Here is a 17,668-nt window from a genome sequence, read left to right on the forward strand (position 1 = left end):
TGAGAAGTGTATTGGACATTCCCAACGCGCTTGTGTTTTCGGTTATGAATCGCAAGCTGGTCATTGAGATGGTGTGACGCTGGCTCTTGGCAAACAAGCAGCCTGCTATTTGCTCTTGGCGGTTGCGAACAAGGAAAGCTGCACTTTCACAAACCACTTAGGTTTTTATGCACTGCAGGGCTTTTCACGAGCCTTGATGCAGTGGCACACTCTGGATAATGACGAGTGGCTGGGCTGTCGGGTGATTGTGTCAATATTGTAAACTGTTTCTTTTTACCAAAACATGAATGGAGTTCATCTGGTGACTGTAAATAAATAATCTCGCTCTGTCACCCCTTTCTGGAGAGTCATCTTTAATTTAAATGGTATAAACAGTGCTTTTATAGGCCTGGTTTTGTACTGAACTAAACACTTTGAACCAGACTGACATAATCAGCAGGTTGAGCAGGAGCACAGGGCTCAGACAAGGTGTCGGTCTTTGGCTTCAGTGTGAGTCACGCTGTAGTGTCTATATGCAGAGGGCTCTGAGGGGATGGAGAGGATCAGCGTCTGTGTCTGGTCTAGCAGCTCTGAGCAGACTCACCTTTGACCTCTGACATCACAGGCCTTAAACAGCTTTTGATCAAACAACAACAGTAGTAAAAGAATCTGACAGCATCATACATCTCTAAAATGTTTTGGTTGAAAAATGAATTGAAAGCTTTGAGAAAAATAAATGAATCCAGACGCTTTTGAAACAATTTGATCCATCATCAAAGAAAATGCCTTAATCTAATAATCATAAATAACCTTTAGTGATGAAATTATATGAGCAGGATATGATTGCTGACAGACGCTAAGACGCATGATTGGCTGCTAACCTTTGAACAGACAGCAAGATCAGCACGGATTTGGGTAATTAGATGTTCCACCGTCTTAAATCTAATTTGCTGTTTGTTTAAAGCAAACAACACAACAAGCAGATGCCACTATTTTCTACCATTTCAAGCCAAAAGGAGCAGTTGTTGTGGGAAATGGACATCAGCCTTGTGTTGGAAGGAGATTGCTCCTGCGTGCCTGCTGGTGTTGTGGTGGTGATCCAATCCTCAGTCATTAACATGCGTCTGCCAGTGCGAGCGATTACGAGGTCCATGTCTGGGTGAAAGTATTACTGGCTGTAAGGCTTACAGGCATACTGTAGTAGTCATGGAAGAAAGGGTGAATGCAAACATGTTATTAGAGCCTTTCTGATATTTTTTATTTGATTTCAAAAAGCAAAACTGCAAGAACTTTTTGAGTAGACCTTCATTTTAATTATCATCACCAATCAGGATCATCATGCTAGGGCTGGGTGATGTGGAGAAAATCAAATATCCTCCTGAGACCCTGTGTCCTCACATGAGGACATCACATTTTGGGTTTACTCAACCTTATACTTCATTCTACTTAACTTAGACCTGTTGTCCTTGTTCGTGGACACTTTTTTGTGTCATCTAATAGACAGGCGCCCTGAGCAGTTGGAGGTTCGGTGCCTTCCTTAAGGGCACCTTCGTAGTGCCCACGAAGGTGAATTGGCACCAGTCCATGCACCATATTGGGTCTGGATAGGGTCTTAAACCGGCGACCCTTTGGTTTCCAAGCCATGTCCAAATTTTGATCAGAACATGTATGTTACAAACCTGCGGCGTGGAGTTTTAAAGACCTGTGTGTTTCAAACAGAGAGTGTCTTACATGTATGAAGGATGTTTTGAACTGCATTATGGGAAGTGTAGGATTCAGTATTTTTGGAGTTTTGACCCATACTAAGGACTGAAATATAGCCTTGATTATGACCATTAATTTTATGCCTCCACGCCGGCAACAGCCATAGCCAAAGGCATTATGTTTTCGGGTTGTCCATCCGCATGTACGTACCCATATCTCAAGAACGCCTCAAGGGAATTTCTTTGAATTTGGCACAAATGTCCACTTGGACTTAAGGATGAAGTGAATATAATTTAGTTTTAGTTTAGTTTAGTTTAGTTACTTTATTGTCTCATTGAACATAAGAAACAGCACCAGGTGTCCACAATCCTTATATCTCGCAACCCTACACACACACACACACACACACACACACACACACCCCCTCTCACCATTTGCACTATTGCACTACTAATATTGCACTCCCCCATTCAATCATTAGGCCTACTTCTATTGCACAAATTAATTCATTGGAGTCCTTTCTATTGCACTTCCCTATACTATCAGTTTTATTGCACAATCCCTTTACAATCTCTCACTTACACACACACACACACACACACACACATACCCTCACACACACACACTATCTTGCATTATTTAACAGTTTGATCAAGGTAGATATAAAGGACAATTTGTATCTATTCAACTTACAGTTTGGTACCCTGTGCTTTCGTGCATCAAAGGTCAAGGTCACTGTGTCTACACAAAACACATTTTTGGCCATCACTCAAGAATTCATTTGCTAATTATGACAAAATTTCACACAAATGTCTTATAGGATAAAATAATGAAGTGATGACATTTTATATCCAAAGGTCATCATAATGTCCTGCAGAAACACTTTTCACTTTTCTAGTCCCCATTTAAAAGTCATTGTTTAGCCTATAAAATTGTGAAAGAGGCTCATCACAATTTTCTAGAGCACAAGGAGGTTCCTTCAACTCAAATGTTTTTTCCAATAAACAGTCCAAAACCCAGAGATATTAGGTTTACAATGATATAAGATGGAGAAATAACATCTCATTGTCAGAATTAATTTAATTTCTCTTGTCATGCTTCACATTTAGATCTATGTTTAGATTATCTTTCCCCTTCGTCTCAACTTCCCCCAGCTTCCTTTCCGTTTTGTCCCAAAGCACTAACCCTAATCCTTAATCAATATCTGCATTCATGTCAACGGATCCCTGCTCTCTCGTAAAACCACAGCAGTTCAGGTTATATGGTGGCCCGCTAAAACAGAGCTGCAGTTACAGCTTTAATGACACTTGTGTTCGATGACGCAGAACCGCTGAAGCCACCGCTGCTGTGTACTCAAGCACCTGCAATAAATTTGCCAGCTCAGTGAAACACAGCTTGTGCTAATGCTGCTGCAATTTTTTTTTTTTTTTAAAGGTTGAGTCATGCTTTCAGAGGCGGTCCAATGAGCTGACAGCTCAGGAGACAGCTTTTTTGGATATGATGATACACCAGCAAGTCTGGAATGAAGACGCAGATGACTCTTCAGTTGTTATTCTTCACACTGCAGAGGAAACAGGATAAAGTACAACATTAAAAACACAGTAATACTGGCTTCTTATTGGCCTTAATTTTGTAGCTTTGGTTGATTCAGTGTCTATGATATGACATGATTGAGACGCTCTTTGTTCTGGATTTGATAACTTGTCTCTCTCAAGCAACACATCAAGCAGGAGTTTGACCAGCTATGAAATCTCCCATCCAAATCTGGATGAAGAGGTCCATGCAGATTACACACAAGCCTACGATGATCCGTTCAGCTAATCCTGATCATAGTGACTTGGCTGCGCCCCAGTCTCACTGTTGGGGGAGCAGAAAACAACCAGCGATCAAACCTCTCTTCCAATACGCCAATGCGATTGACCTACCTTTTAATTTGGGATTAGACATCAGGTTTTATGGTGACCCACGAGAATAAATCCTGTGATAACCATATGCCCCTATCTGATTAAAGAAAGTGATTCAATCTGTCACCAAGTGCGTTTATATGGGTATGAATAACCCATTTGTGATCGAGTTTTTGGAGTATCTTGTTTATGTGTTTGAGCGTGTACACATATTCACACATATTCCGTCACTGAGAAACCCGAATATGCTAGCTGGAATAGTCTGAAAGAAAGTGAGATGTATACAGGGAATTTGAATAACACAATTTCTCTGTTTTCATGTAAACACCGTATCTTGAATATGATCATACCAAGAAAAAACCCTCATAAATGGGTTACCCATGTCCACGTAAACACATTCACTCAAGTTTTTGTTGTGTCCAGTGTCCTTTTACATGCAATAAACTTTATTAAAGTTTACCTGATGATGGTCTAGAGTATGGAAGCAAGTAAGAGACATACCTATTTTAATTTTAACAACCACTGAATACTTAATATTGGAATTTAAACACTACAGAATACATAGCATTGAAATATTATACTTTGAAAAAACATGTATTTGAAGTAATTTGGTCTGATTTCACCTCTTTAAAAAAAAATGTATTTTTTTTTTTTACTTTCAATTTCAAAAGCTGAATTTGATTATATGTTTTCGGTGCTCACAAATTCAGGTCCAAAAATTCAAGTTTCAGGATATAAAAAGTAGAACAGAAAATTGATTAAATCTTGTCAGATCCAAAAATCAAAAAGTCAAAAATCTTTTTTTTTTTTTTTTTTTTGAAATTCTTAAATTCTAAAAAAAAATTTAATCTGAATTTTTGAACATTGAAAAAAATATTCAAATTCAGCAATTGACATTGCATATTAAAAAAAAACATTTTAATTTGAAAGAGGTGAATTCAGTAGTGTTTAGATTAAATTCAATTAAATTTCAATATTCATTCACAAATTTAGGTCCAAAAATTCAAGTTTCAGAATAAAAGAAATAAAATTATTTTACCAAAATTTTGGGATCTGCTCAAATTTAAGCAACCTGAATCTATATTTTGAAATTCTGAAGCTTAAATTTTTGGACACGGGTAGGTGAACACGGCAGAAGAAGAAAAAACATTCAAAATCAGCGCTTGAAGTTGCGTATCAAGAAATTTCACATTTTAAATTAAATTTCAGAACAAATAGATTCAGATTTATAATTTTATTGCAAGTTAAAGGACAGTATGTGCGCAAATTCTCTCTTCTCTCACTTGTCATTTCCTCCTGCATGCCTTTTTACAAGAAATTGAAGGTGTGCCTAAGCCTTCACAGCCAAGACCTGTGTCCAATGAAAATTGGCTTCTTGGCAAGTAATTTCCCTAATACTGAACTAGAGGACTGAGTTATGTTGAAAATATTGATGCTTGTTTGTTAAAAATTTCTCAGCCAAGCAAACCTGTGAAACTGGCATAAACTTGTTTTAAGGAGGGGAAAGACAACTTCAGGATTTTTTGGTCTCTCAGAATCAAATATTTCTTCAAGTCATGTTCAAAACAGTGTAAAATGTCTCATAATGTTGCCATTGTTCTATCTAAGGTCATCTCACAACTGTTAATGTCTAACAACATGCTTTAAATATTCTTGAAACAGTGAACTCTTGCACTGCAGCATGGCCTGTTTGCACCTATTTAGAAGTGTCTCTCTGGCCGTCCATATGTCCGGCTCAAACACAGGGTAAACAAAATGTGTAATCTGGTGACAGAGAGTTCAGCCTGCCGCTGTGTTTGTTGACAGTCGGTAGTGGAAGATTGGCGTTAGCGCGAGTTGCATCTGCTTTCTGGCAGCAGAGACCGAGGGGGAGATTAGATGTTAGTGGCTCTGCTAGCTGGCTCTGCAGCTCTGCTCCAGCCCTCGCTCTGTAATCAGTGCTGGCGAAAGGCCTCCCTAATGGCAGCCGGCGTTGACAGGACTGTCTGCGCCTCTTGGAGCTTTGATTCTCACTGTCTCCCACCATCCTCCCCTTTATTCTTCTCACTCCTTATCCCTTATCACCAATCTCTTTTTCCTTTCACCCCAAATCCCAACAGCAACACTGTGCCGCTTGGTTCATCATGAGCACTGAAGCCTCTTGATAAATGTGAAAATTGAAAATTGTCTCATAATTCAATTTGACAGCAGGATTATTTTTCCGCTGCCATTTTCAATGTCTCATTTGCTTTTTTTTTAAAAACCTGATCCGGTCTCCGACGCTGACAGGTTGATTACAGTCTTGCGCTGACGGCTCTTTCTAACCCCCCCACTGGAACAAGACAAGCTAATGATGGGACTGAGGGAGGATGTGATGTGGGATGGAAGCAGCACGGCTGGCTCGCTCTATTCCCTCTCCTCCTCTAATTTTTTAAGTGGTTTTGGGCACCGTATGAAGACGTATCCTTTATGATTCAGCCTCACATCAACCTCAGTGGTCTCGGTGAGGTTTGGCAATCATGTCAGGGAGTGTCTCTTGACATCGGTCTGGTCGTATTGGTTTGCTTTAGTGGGTTAATTATTTCCTTCTTGAAGAATAGGTTCAGAAATCTATGTTGATACAATACCAACATGCCTTGTTTGGAGAATCAACATTGGCCTCACCAGGATCAAGACCACAACAGACCATCCATATTATGTTAGATCTATGAGCATGAGCTACTTGGTGGCAGTGAAAACAAGCTATAAACGCAACACTGACATAGTATCACCTTATAAAGTTGTAATGGCAAATTCAGTTGTCTACTTCTATCCATGTGGTGCGAGTGTGGCTAATCGGACAATGGGCGGTTCAAGCCACATGTCGAGGTATCCTTGGGCAAGATAATGAACCCCAGATTGCTTGTGTGAGTGCATGTGAATGGTTGCTGAGTAGCTGTTGGCACCGCGTATAGTAGCCTCGGCCACCAGTGTGTGAATGTGTGATAAAAGCGCTTTGAGTGGTCGGGAGACTAGAAAAGCGCTATACAAGTGCAGTCCATGTACCATTTTATCATTTACAATATCCAAATACAGAGCAAAGTTAGCACCTGGCAAATGTAAGCCCTCTATTTCCGCTCCTTTTGGCTCCATTTTGGTCTCCACCAGCTTCTGAGAGATATAGCTGGCTCTTTAGCTGCTAAATACTCCAGCCATTTAGTGCTGGAGAAGTAGCATACAGTGGGTTATTTATGTATTTTCTTACAACTTCTGGTTTAAAACAGCTGCATTCTGTGGCCCAAAATGCCATTGTGAGAGCTAAGACTGAACAAAAACTGTTAAATTGCTTCCTTACACAATTTAGCCACATTTAATAGTGAAGTTATTAATAATATGAATATGATTCTGGCCCTGGTATTAATCATCCAAACCAAATCCAAATCCGCCAGTGCTATGTAGCACAGCTCTATTATTAGAGGTGCACCATGCAGGATTTTCCTGAAACAACAATATATAGGCTCATACAAAAGTAATCCCTCTCAGTCATCACTTATAGTCCACTAGAAGTGTGTGGCGGTGTATTTATCTGTAGAGACTGCCCTGTTCCTGCATTTTCTTATTTTCTTCTTCTATGGAAAGTAACTTATGTCTTACTTTAAAATATCTGCTTCTGTTCTGTTGTTAAGGCATGCATAACTGTATTATTTCAGTATTGCCGTGGACAGTGTGGGACAAAACTACGGTCACATATAATCTATGATTGTACCTATAGTCTCTATGATGAAAAGCAAGTAGTGGAAAATTAAAACACCAGAGATATGTTTTGATAGGCCTAGCTATTGTAGCCTTGTCAGGCCCTCAAAATGAAAAAATGTGTTTCTCCCTACATTTGTATTTCTGTTGAATGCCTTTGTGATGATCATTTCTCATCATCACAATAGGCCTACTGAAATTATAATTATAGTTATTAACACCCTGCCTTATCCTTTGTAACCGTAATAGTAATTCAAATCCTGCACATAAACTACAGCTCACCATTATAGGCCTAATGTGTTCTTGATCTTGAGGAGGGGAAAACAGTGCCCATATTTTCAAGAAAGCAACCTCGAGTTGCCAGAGCTGTTGGCCACTGTGTGCAGTGACAGTCTCATTTATTGATTCATGCCATTCATTGCGGACAGGCGGTTCCCATTGAGTTCTGAATAATGTTAAACCATTAATAACTTACAGAATCATTGCATGCAATAGTCCACCTTCCACTTTCTCTTTCCTTATCTCTGTCTCTCTCCGTCTCTCAAACACACACAAGCAAAAGGAAGGGACTGAACGCTGCTCTCCTGCGCAGCGCATCACTACAGGTGATGTTAGATCATAACTGAGGGAAAAAATCAGGGCAAGGCTACGTTTGTCTGCTACAATCGAGACAAATGTAATGATTAACAAGCAAGGCTAAACGCCAACAAACAAAGCTCGTTACAAATCAATTGAATCTGGGGTTGGTTTTCACTTTCACTTTCGCTAACGATCTTGTTGACAATTCGTAGCTGACAAATCCTGCGTAGTTTACCTTTAAAGACGTGGGACACACTCCACAGTCCTCCGAAGTTTATCCAAAGCTAATACGATGCTAGTCAGATCGAGTGGGTGTCTTCATCCTGGCTATTGGGTGCAGGTTTATTCTTGGTGTTATGTCCTGCTAACAAACGTGGAAGTATCCCTCCTCTGTGACTCAGTGAGGAATTTCTGTCCATGAACAAACTAAAAGGCCATAACTTTTGAAGGTGCCCGCTTCAAAAAATCCAAACCTATCCTTTAATTTATATGTTTGTTTTATCTTCATATGCTAATCTATCCAGTTGTCCAAATTTGCAGTCATTCATTCCTTTGATTCCTCTGCTCTCTAGCTCATAATTTCAGTATTTATTCACAACTTTGACATCTCTAGTATCCGTCGGGTGATGGATAGCTGAAGACTGGGACCATTGTGAACCCCTGGACTATAAATATATTTCATTTCATGTGGTTTGAGGTTGGAGTAACGAGCAGGGAATTAGGCTTTCAGCAGTCAGCGCTCAGTGCTACTGAGTTGTATGCTTGTGCTCTGCTTATCTGGCCTCTGCGGTCTCTCTTTCGCTCTGTCTCACTCAGGCCCTCTTTCCCCCCTCGTTCCTCCTCTCTGCCTTTGTTTCAGTGCTGCTGCTGCAGTCGGCCATGCCTGCAAATGAGCACCAGGACAGAGCAATTATTCAGCACGGGGGCAAGCCCCGCACCCCTCCTTTTATACACACACTCATACTGCGCTGGCTGTCATGTTTAGGTGTTTCATGCATTCATAATGTCGACGTCTTTAAGCAAAATTTGTACAGATGACACACACAGTGAGAGGAAAATGAAATATGCTGCTAGAACATTTCTTGGATAGAGATTTATCTTGGAATTCAGTTCCCTCAGGGATGGATGAGCTTCATATCTCTTTCAAACATGAATTAATATGACTGACACACAAACACACACACTTCTTGTGCCCATCCCCCCTTTTATCCACCCCTCCCCGATGCTATGGAGGCACTGGTTTGGTTGCAGAGTGAGTGCTGGTGGAGGGGAAGTCAGGGAGGGGGAGGCCTACGTGAGACAGCATGCCGGTTGGCTCGGTGTGTGTGTGTGTGTGTGTGTTTTTGTGAGGGAGCGTGTGAGCTGCAGCAGTAGTGTGCTTGCCGGCTCCGCTCGCCAGCGAAAAAGCATCAGCCATCTCTGACAGTGTGGCTCTGCCCCTGTGACTCCTGTTGGCTCCCTTTTCCGTCTCTCATCTTTTGTTTTTCCCTGTCTCTCTTCTCTCCTCTCTCTGCAGACGCCGCTGCCTTGCCCCCCCTTGAGCCCTCTTTGCAGACAAAAAGCTGCCCTACCCCACCAGGTAAGACGTTGTATTTTTCATTTGCGGTAGAATCCTTTGATGCAGCTGCTCTATTGCTTGAAAAATCAACCAAAGCTGCCGAGATGAGGAATAAATTTTCCTTTCCTTTCAGTTTCTTCTTCTCCCTCGAGCTTGATCTCTAATAAATGTCTCCTTGCGTATCATCTCCCCTTTGTGTGCAGAAATTCTAATTAATCAGGATATGCTGCAGACATATTCAGACAATAGAGTAAAAGAGCTGATGTTGTGATAAGCCAGGGGCTGTTTCTGTGTTTTGGTGACCCATAGTCTTCGTGACGTACCCCGTCTAGACATTGCTGATTATTCAGCCAGCAGGACAGTTCACCCCGAGTGCTGCTGCTGTGTATGCATGTGTGTAAAAGCAAATGTTTACCAAGACATATAAAACATTATTCCAATTAGAGATAATAGCGATTGTGATATATTTAGAGGCTGTGGCTGTGATGGCATGTGGCCGTCGGCGGTTAGCGACTCATAGCCAACAGATTGTTGGTGGTTTCTCCGTGGGAGTGACACCATGCCGAGCGAGACCACGGGACACATTACTCTGCCTGTCAGCGGAGTTGGCTGTCACAAGTTTGCTGACGGCTCATTCGGGAGGAGTTTGGGAGCTGATGGGTGGGTTTTGATGTGAGCAGGTGGTGATGGAGTGATGAGACGCCAACTCTGACTCCCTGTCCTTGTTGTCTGCCTTTATCACCCACCTTTTCTTTTCTTCTTCCCTCCCACTCTGTTTATTCCTCCCTCTGCATGCTCCTGTTTTGATCTCTCATCTCTCTCCCACTCACCCCCTTTTTAAATTTTCAAGCTGTAGTGACAGGACGTTTTATTTTTTTAAGGGGGAAACAATGCAGCGGCACACTCTGGGCCCTGTTATGACTGTGTGCCAGAAGTCACCGGGGTGTCTGTCCTATCCACAGTGACGTGTCCCCTCACTTCCCCTCTCTCTGTCTGTCTCTGTCGGCCGCATGTTGCTTGGCAGCTCAGAGGCGAGCTGTCCTTTCCTGGAAATCAACTCTGGATGACACATCACGGCGTATGAGGCGAGGACGAGGGGGCAAAAGCGCCCTATCTCTGTCCTCATTTTTGGGGGTCACAAACAAAGTCCTGTCTCCCCAATCATCCTCCCCCTCTTCCCGTTTTTCCTGCGTCCCTCTTCTGCCCTCGGAGCGAGGTCGTCGTTTGGCAGAGAGGCTGGCTGCTGCGGTTGGTTGACCAACTGTTGCTGCGCTCTCAGGGCAAAATCAGTGGGAGATAGGGACATTGTTTCAGAGTCAACATCGCCCCCGGCTCCAACTGCTGTTTGTCAGCAAGGCATCTGAAATGTAATGGAGCTAAATGTAGGTGTTAGAGAGACGCCAAGGGTGAAAGAGGGCATTGTTTCGATGGCTTTACCTCCTTCACTTCTCCAAGTGTCAGTTAGAAACACATCCACAACAGAAATCAAGTGTATTTTTTGGAGATTGGCCCCTACCAGGAAGTCAGAAAATGTAGACCTCTGCAGCTTAGATTTTGAACACTTTTTACAAATCTGCTTAGTAAACAGTAGAAAGCAGCATGGAGGCCTGGGAAAATGTTAGGGGATACTTCATTTATATATCTCTTATGTATTCAGTGTCTCTTTCGAACTCAGCGCCGACTACCACCAAGTGAGAGTGGACTCAAACGCACGATGCAGGAGACAGTTTGGGTAAAGTTTTGGATATCTGAAAGAGATGGTGTAATATGTATGTGTAGGCTGTTTTATAAATATCGAGCCCCCCTTACTTGCTTGTTTTGTGTGCTTACAACACGTTTTATGGTCTGCATTGGCGCTGGAAGAAGTTGCTCAGTGTATATTTTGATATAAATACTGCGCAATGACCAAATACCCTGTAAAAAGCAATTTAGTGGACTTTGAGTCGTGATTTTTTTTTCTTTCAAATCTCCGAGCCTGACCAGCTTGTTGATTATCCAGCTGCCATATGAGATATTTTAGTAATTCCAACAGTATTTTCTAACATCAGCCTCTCGTGCTGTAGTGTTTAACCATACCATCAGAGATTTATATGGAGTGTAAGTTACTGTAGTAGAAAGGGACACTGCGGTCGAGTCAATGCCACCGTCAACTTTGACAGAATGCCCTCAAGTGTCTGTTGACAAGTGATACTTGATGGGCGTGTAGTTGGATGTCAGTGACAAAGACGGGGCGAGCCACGGAGACAGATGCAGATGAATCAAACAGACAGTGTGTTATTTTAGGCTGCAGGAAAGTTGGTGAAGCAGAGCTTGGGTGTAGCGCTGTTGAGGAATACGTGATGATGCTGCATAATAGAAGGTACGGATTACTGAAAAATCCTCTCAGTTAATCCTCAAAGCACTTGGACCACTTTTGGTATTTGTTATGTCAGGAGGAGAATTTATAATGATGAAAGAATGTGCTGTATACACAAAAGTCCAGCTCAGCTTCTTCAGCACTGTCCACCTCTGAGACCAGCAGACCCTAACATAGGGCTTGATGGAAGAATAATTAATGCTATAACGCTCCCAGGAAGCAAGATTAAAGCAATAAAAAGACATTTCACAACTAAAAAATATAATGTTTTTGCCTCCCAAGATGCTTGTCAGTGTCTTGCTTACTTATAACCTTCCCATTGCTGTCATGAGATGTCAGTGCACGCAGTTAAATAGTAAAAACCCACCAGGATTTACCGAAACAGACCTCTTAACAGCTGCAGTCTTCCCTAAAAATGCTGAATATTTGGCATTTTTTCAGCATCTTCACATTCTTGAGGGTGAAAGTTTTCCAGAAGAGTAAAATCCCAGCCTGCAGGCACCATTTCAGCCCGCCTTGTCCCTTCACGTTGATTGATGAATGTGTGTGATGCTCTTAGGCCACTAAAAAAACCTGCATATATGTGTATAAAGACCAGTTCTCCCACATGTCTCCATTCTGAAGTGCAGCTGTTGCCGCGGGGGCACAGAGTCCTGCACCTGGTCCCTGCCTGGTTTACACAACGCGGCGAGGAAAAGTGCTGCTCGCATGTGTTTGAGCTTGTAGATTATGTGACGGGCAGAGAGTGTGTTTGGTTTTCGTGTCCCTGGTGTGTGTTAATGTGCGGATTCAAGGTCAATAAGATTTAGATATTTCAAGTGGACAGAAGAGAAAGAGAAGAGAAATTAGTAGTTTATAATGCGTCATGTTACTGCTCTATAGCAGATGTACCAAAGGCCAGATGAACCCATGAGTATATTATGAAATAAATTGTGTAATCATAAGTTTATATAACATAATTTCCATCTATCTAATATGTACTAATGGTATTTTACAGCTGCTATAATTCACATAATTGCCCAAGAACGGTTTTCCCTTGAGATGCAGTTCCTACCCTGGAGGTTTAGACCACTGATGTTTACAGATTGGACACCATGTTCCAAGATGGTGCTCCATTCATTCCAGCAATGGTTTACTGGCCACCTGGCACAGATGAAAAAATCCTAGTGGGGTAGTTTTCTGTCAATAAAGACAAAAAGTTTCATTAAGAGAGTGCATGAAAGCGTGCTACGTGCATGTTACCATACAGCTCTTTTGTGATCTTTTAAGATTTATTTGGGCTACTGGTTCTAATGTGAGGAATTTTTCATCATGCATTTTTTTTTTTTTTTTTACAAATCTGTTATTTTCCAAATTTAGTTCTCGTTACAAGGAGATGAGAGACAAGTTCTGCTGCCGCAATGCTCACAGTCCCCTCCTGCCCTCCCTCTTCAAACCGGTGCTACAACCCGGCTCATCTCTTCTCTTTTCTTCCTTTGGTTTAATTAATGAGCCTCTTTCCCTGCAGAGTTTGGCTCATTAGCCACACAGGCTCCTCTGTAGGCTGTACCAAGTGCGGAGGTGTAGAAAACAGTCTCCCCTCTGCCTCTTTACACCTGTAAGATTGCACCGAGGCCTCTTCTGAATACTGGAGTTCAGGACGACATGCAGAGTTGTGATTAGAAAAGGTGAAGTGAATCATAGATGCAATTACTGGCTGGCTCACATCAAGTAGAGTCGTGATGAAAAGATAATGAGGAGCCATAACCGCTTAATATCTCAACACATAAATGATGTGGAAGAAATATAAGAAGTTTCTGAGATGCAAAAAAATGCTATCAAGCAAATAAATTAAATAATGTACTTTTATTTTGAAACCTTTTCTTTGTCTGTTATCTATCATGTTTTGGACATGCGAATACTCTTCACCTTGACCCCAACTCCTCAAAGCTTTGATGTATTAAACATGCATGTGTTTGTTTGTCTGCTGCATAGAGGCGTGCATCGGCCTGGGGGAGTGTGCATGCATGTTTGTCTTTGGGGAGACGGAGCCTGTCTTTGTGAATTATAGATGAGGAAATGGGGGCGACGGCCAAGTTAAAAGGGGAGGAGGCAGAGACCTCAGAGGAGAGGATCTGTCAAATGTACTGGCTGGACCCTCAGGTTGGAAAACACACCACAAACACAGTCAGAACAAACTGCTGCAGCTTCAAAAGCCACATCATTACAATAAATAATGTAGTTTTCTGGAACTAGTCTCCTTTATATTTGTTTTTATTTCATTGAAATTCATGTGTGGTGACACCCAAGTGACACTGGTGTGATTTAAAGTGCAGTGGGATTGCTTTGACACCATTATACCCCATTTTTTAGTCTTTAGCACCTGCTGTAGGAGGTAGGAGTTCTATCAGTAATGACTAAGCCTTCAGGTGGCATAGTGCAACCTCTGGCATTCAGTGGGTGCTTTGCATAACATGCTTACAAGTAATTTAGGGCGCCATGGTGCCATGCCATTGCTCCGACAGCCCGAAATTCCAAAGCCCCATTAGTCCAAAAAATGTCCCATTGGACCAAAGGCCCATTTCCCCAACAGCGTGTTATCCCAAAAACAAGCATCCATCACTCAGAAATTTCGTTTCTTCGAAATACAACTCTCTGCAGTTAGTTTGAGTTTGCCAGCAGTGTTTGAGCCACCAATTGTGTTTTGTTTGTAGTGACCTTTCCTGGCATTTCCAAGTTGTGTTTAAGGCATCGAACCTTGGTGTTTTTAATCGAACTGCCCTGCTTTTCTAGCAAATTTTGTGCCAATTTTTAAGCCAAAACATGATCTTTTCTTTATCATAACCAAGTGACATTTGTGCCTAAACCTAACCACATATTCACAATGGCATTGTTGTCAAATGTAACGTATCTGTGGTCTTTGGAAACGTACAATGAGAACATTTTTTGTGGCAATTGGGTTGTCTAACTGAAAAATGGTAAATGGACTGTACTTGTATTGCTCATTTTTGTCTGCCGACCACTCAAACAGCTTACATCACATGCTTACACCACATATCACATTCACCCATTCACACACACAGTCAAACATTGGTGGCCGAGGCTACCATACATGGTACCACCTGCTACTCCGTAATCATTCACACACACTCACACACCGATGGAACAACCATCGGGAGCAATTTGGGGTTCAGTATCTCGCCCAAGGATACTTTGACATGCAGACTGGAGGAGTGGGGTATCTATGTGTCGATCATCTGATTAGTGGACGACCTGCTCTACCTCTGAGCCACAGCCAACCCTCAGGGAGTGTATTTTTTGAAAAACCAAGCAATGGGTGTTTTTTTTTAGGATAATAGGCTGTCGGAGAAATGGGATTTTCGGACTAACGGGGCTTCAGAATCAATCAATTCGACCTTGGCAAAGGCAGCACACAGCAGATCCGTATCGTCCATTCTTATACACTTTTGTGTTTGTGTTTTGTGTCACACCCCCGGTGTGTAAAGGCCTTAAGGTTGTCCAGATATAGGAAATGCTTGACAGTGCTTCATCCACCGTTGTTCACTAACTGCAGGGCTGGTGGTTTGATCCATTAGCTCCTCTCGTTCACATGAAGTAGTTTTAATTGCCAAAATCAAGTTCATAGCCTTTGAAGAATTGTCTGAATCGACCTATTCTTGTTTAATATGATGATTGATGCAGTGTTTTTTTTTATGCATTCTAAAAATGGTGTAAGGTTCAGTCTGAAATTGAGATTTGGATAATTGTGGTCCTACAGGATGAGCTGTATGAAAGGTCCCTGAGCCGCTCAATAAAATTGAGTCAGATAATTGTGGAAATATCTTCCTGTGATGTTCCCCTGTTATCTCCTCTGCTGGCTCACTTCAGCAAAGTTCAGCAAGGTTTATCAGGCCTTTTAGCGCGAGCACCGAGATTAGGATTCATTTCCTGTTTGCCTCGTCTCTGATGATGAAGTCAAATCTGTGGATTAGGTCAGCCTCTGACCTCCTTCCTCTATCCTTGACTCTTCCCTTCCTCCATCTCTTCTCTCTCTGCCTTCTGTTTGACATATTTGGCCTCCCGTCCTCCTGGGAGGAACATGCAGGTCAAGACGAATGTAAAAAATGTGCGTCGCCGATTGTTTTCTTCCTTTCCAGAGACTCGAGACAAATTGCTTGTTTGTTCAGCCCTGTAGTCACTTACTCACTGTTTGTGCCCATCCATTACAGAGTGACCCCAGAGATGCACTAGTGTAGGCTGATGGTCATCTTGGGTGACTGATAAGATTGTGAAAATGTAAAATTAACAGCAGTTCTTCCTTTAAAAGCTGCAGTTAATCAGTTTGGAGATTAGATATGACACACTTCAGATACTATATGATAAGACAGGCTGTGGAGATCAGAGGGTGGTTGCAGTTATTAGTAAGGGGAAAAAGGGAAAAGAAGTAATTTGCTAACTGATCAAAAAGAAGAAACTTTTGATCTCTGAAACATTATTATCCCCCAATTACAGTTAACTTGCATCACTTTGTTGATTAGTTATGTGCCCAAGATCACAATCTCCTCTTGTGAATTCATCATTTATTAAATGATGATGATAAATAAAGCATGGGTGCACTTCTGGAAAAAATAATAGTGTTGTGTGCGAAAGGGATCATTTACTGTGACAGTTAAAAAGGTGGCTTTGTGCACAGTGCTTCTGTTTCTGTTATGCGCTTGATATTTTTGGGCTGGGCGGTAACTACCCATCGCTCTCTCCTACCTCATCCCTTTCTTTTTCTGGCTAAGCTTCCCCAGCTGGCCGGCCTTCCCCCAGAAGAGACATTACTTCCTGTTTGACCTTACTGTCTCTTTTCTCTCTCTTTGTCTCACTATATTTTCACAGTCACTTTCTTTCCTTCTATAATATCAACTTGCTTCCCTCAGAGAGTCATTTATACTTTTTTGTTTCCTTATACATGCAGACATGTAACAAATTAGAGGAGACATTTAAGAAATGTGTGTTGTAACATAAAAATGCATGTCCATTCAATCTGTTCTGGAGGCTTAACACCTTTTTTGGTCCATCAGTCACATTCCTTTAGATTAAAAGACCTTTTTTACAAAGATTGTATGGAGGCCCTGAAGTGACATGAGCACACAGACACACACACAAAAAAAGGAGCCAGCTAGCAGCTCTGCTCCTTTAGCGATTACCATTAGAGACGCCATCTTGACCCTACAGCATTGCTGTAAAACATTGTGCACACCCTGCGGTCTTCCTCTGGGGTTGACCTGGTGAGTACATGGCTCAAATTTAAACTGCAAACCACCCTTAGCATTAACGGTTAGCCCTGCACCGTTAGCAGTGTCAGCATGGCTAGTGGTGCTAACATGGTTTACAATGCTAAAGAGGTTTTACAGCTCAAAATAAAGCTGCTTACTTACCTGGGTGACCTGGGGGGGGAAACCGGAGAGCCACCAAGGGCTTTTGCTTCATTTCAACATTGGGGGGGACACATTAAATGTGAGGTTCAGGGGTCCTCCGCAAGAAAATTTTGAGAATCAAACATTTAATTTTCTACATTCTGGTTCATTTTTATGCACAAATGTACCTTTTCTGCATCAATGTTTGGTGCAAACGTCTCAAATTATGTCAAAAAGTCCTTTGCTGTTTTCATTATTTTAGTGGGGGGGACAAATACACGTTCTAAATATTGAGGGGGACATGTCCCCTATAACATTAGGCAGTATGGTGGTTAGCATTGTCGCCTCACAGCAAGAGGGTTCCTAATTTGAACCAGGGGTGGGGGAGTTTGCATGTTCTCCCTGTGTCAACAGGGTCAACTCCAGCTTCCTCCCACTTGCAGTCCAAAGACATGCAGGTTTATTGGTGACTCTAAATTGTCCGTAGGTGTGA

General features: G+C 42.0%; 1 protein-coding gene across 1 annotated transcript in view; it reads left to right on the top strand.

Moving 5' to 3' along the window:
• Positions 1–17,668, top strand: part of LOC126401747 (microtubule-associated protein 2-like) — a 79,025-nt gene that overhangs the window by 22,235 nt on the left and 39,122 nt on the right. The window contains exon 2 of the mRNA XM_050063223.1: positions 9,394–9,456. The gene's annotated coding sequence lies outside the window, so the exon portion shown is untranslated. The remainder of the gene's footprint in view (positions 1–9,393; positions 9,457–17,668) is intronic.

Source organism: Epinephelus moara, chromosome 15, assembly GCF_006386435.1.
Source record: "Epinephelus moara isolate mb chromosome 15, YSFRI_EMoa_1.0, whole genome shotgun sequence".
Classification (NCBI taxonomy): Eukaryota; Metazoa; Chordata; class Actinopteri; order Perciformes; family Serranidae; genus Epinephelus; species Epinephelus moara.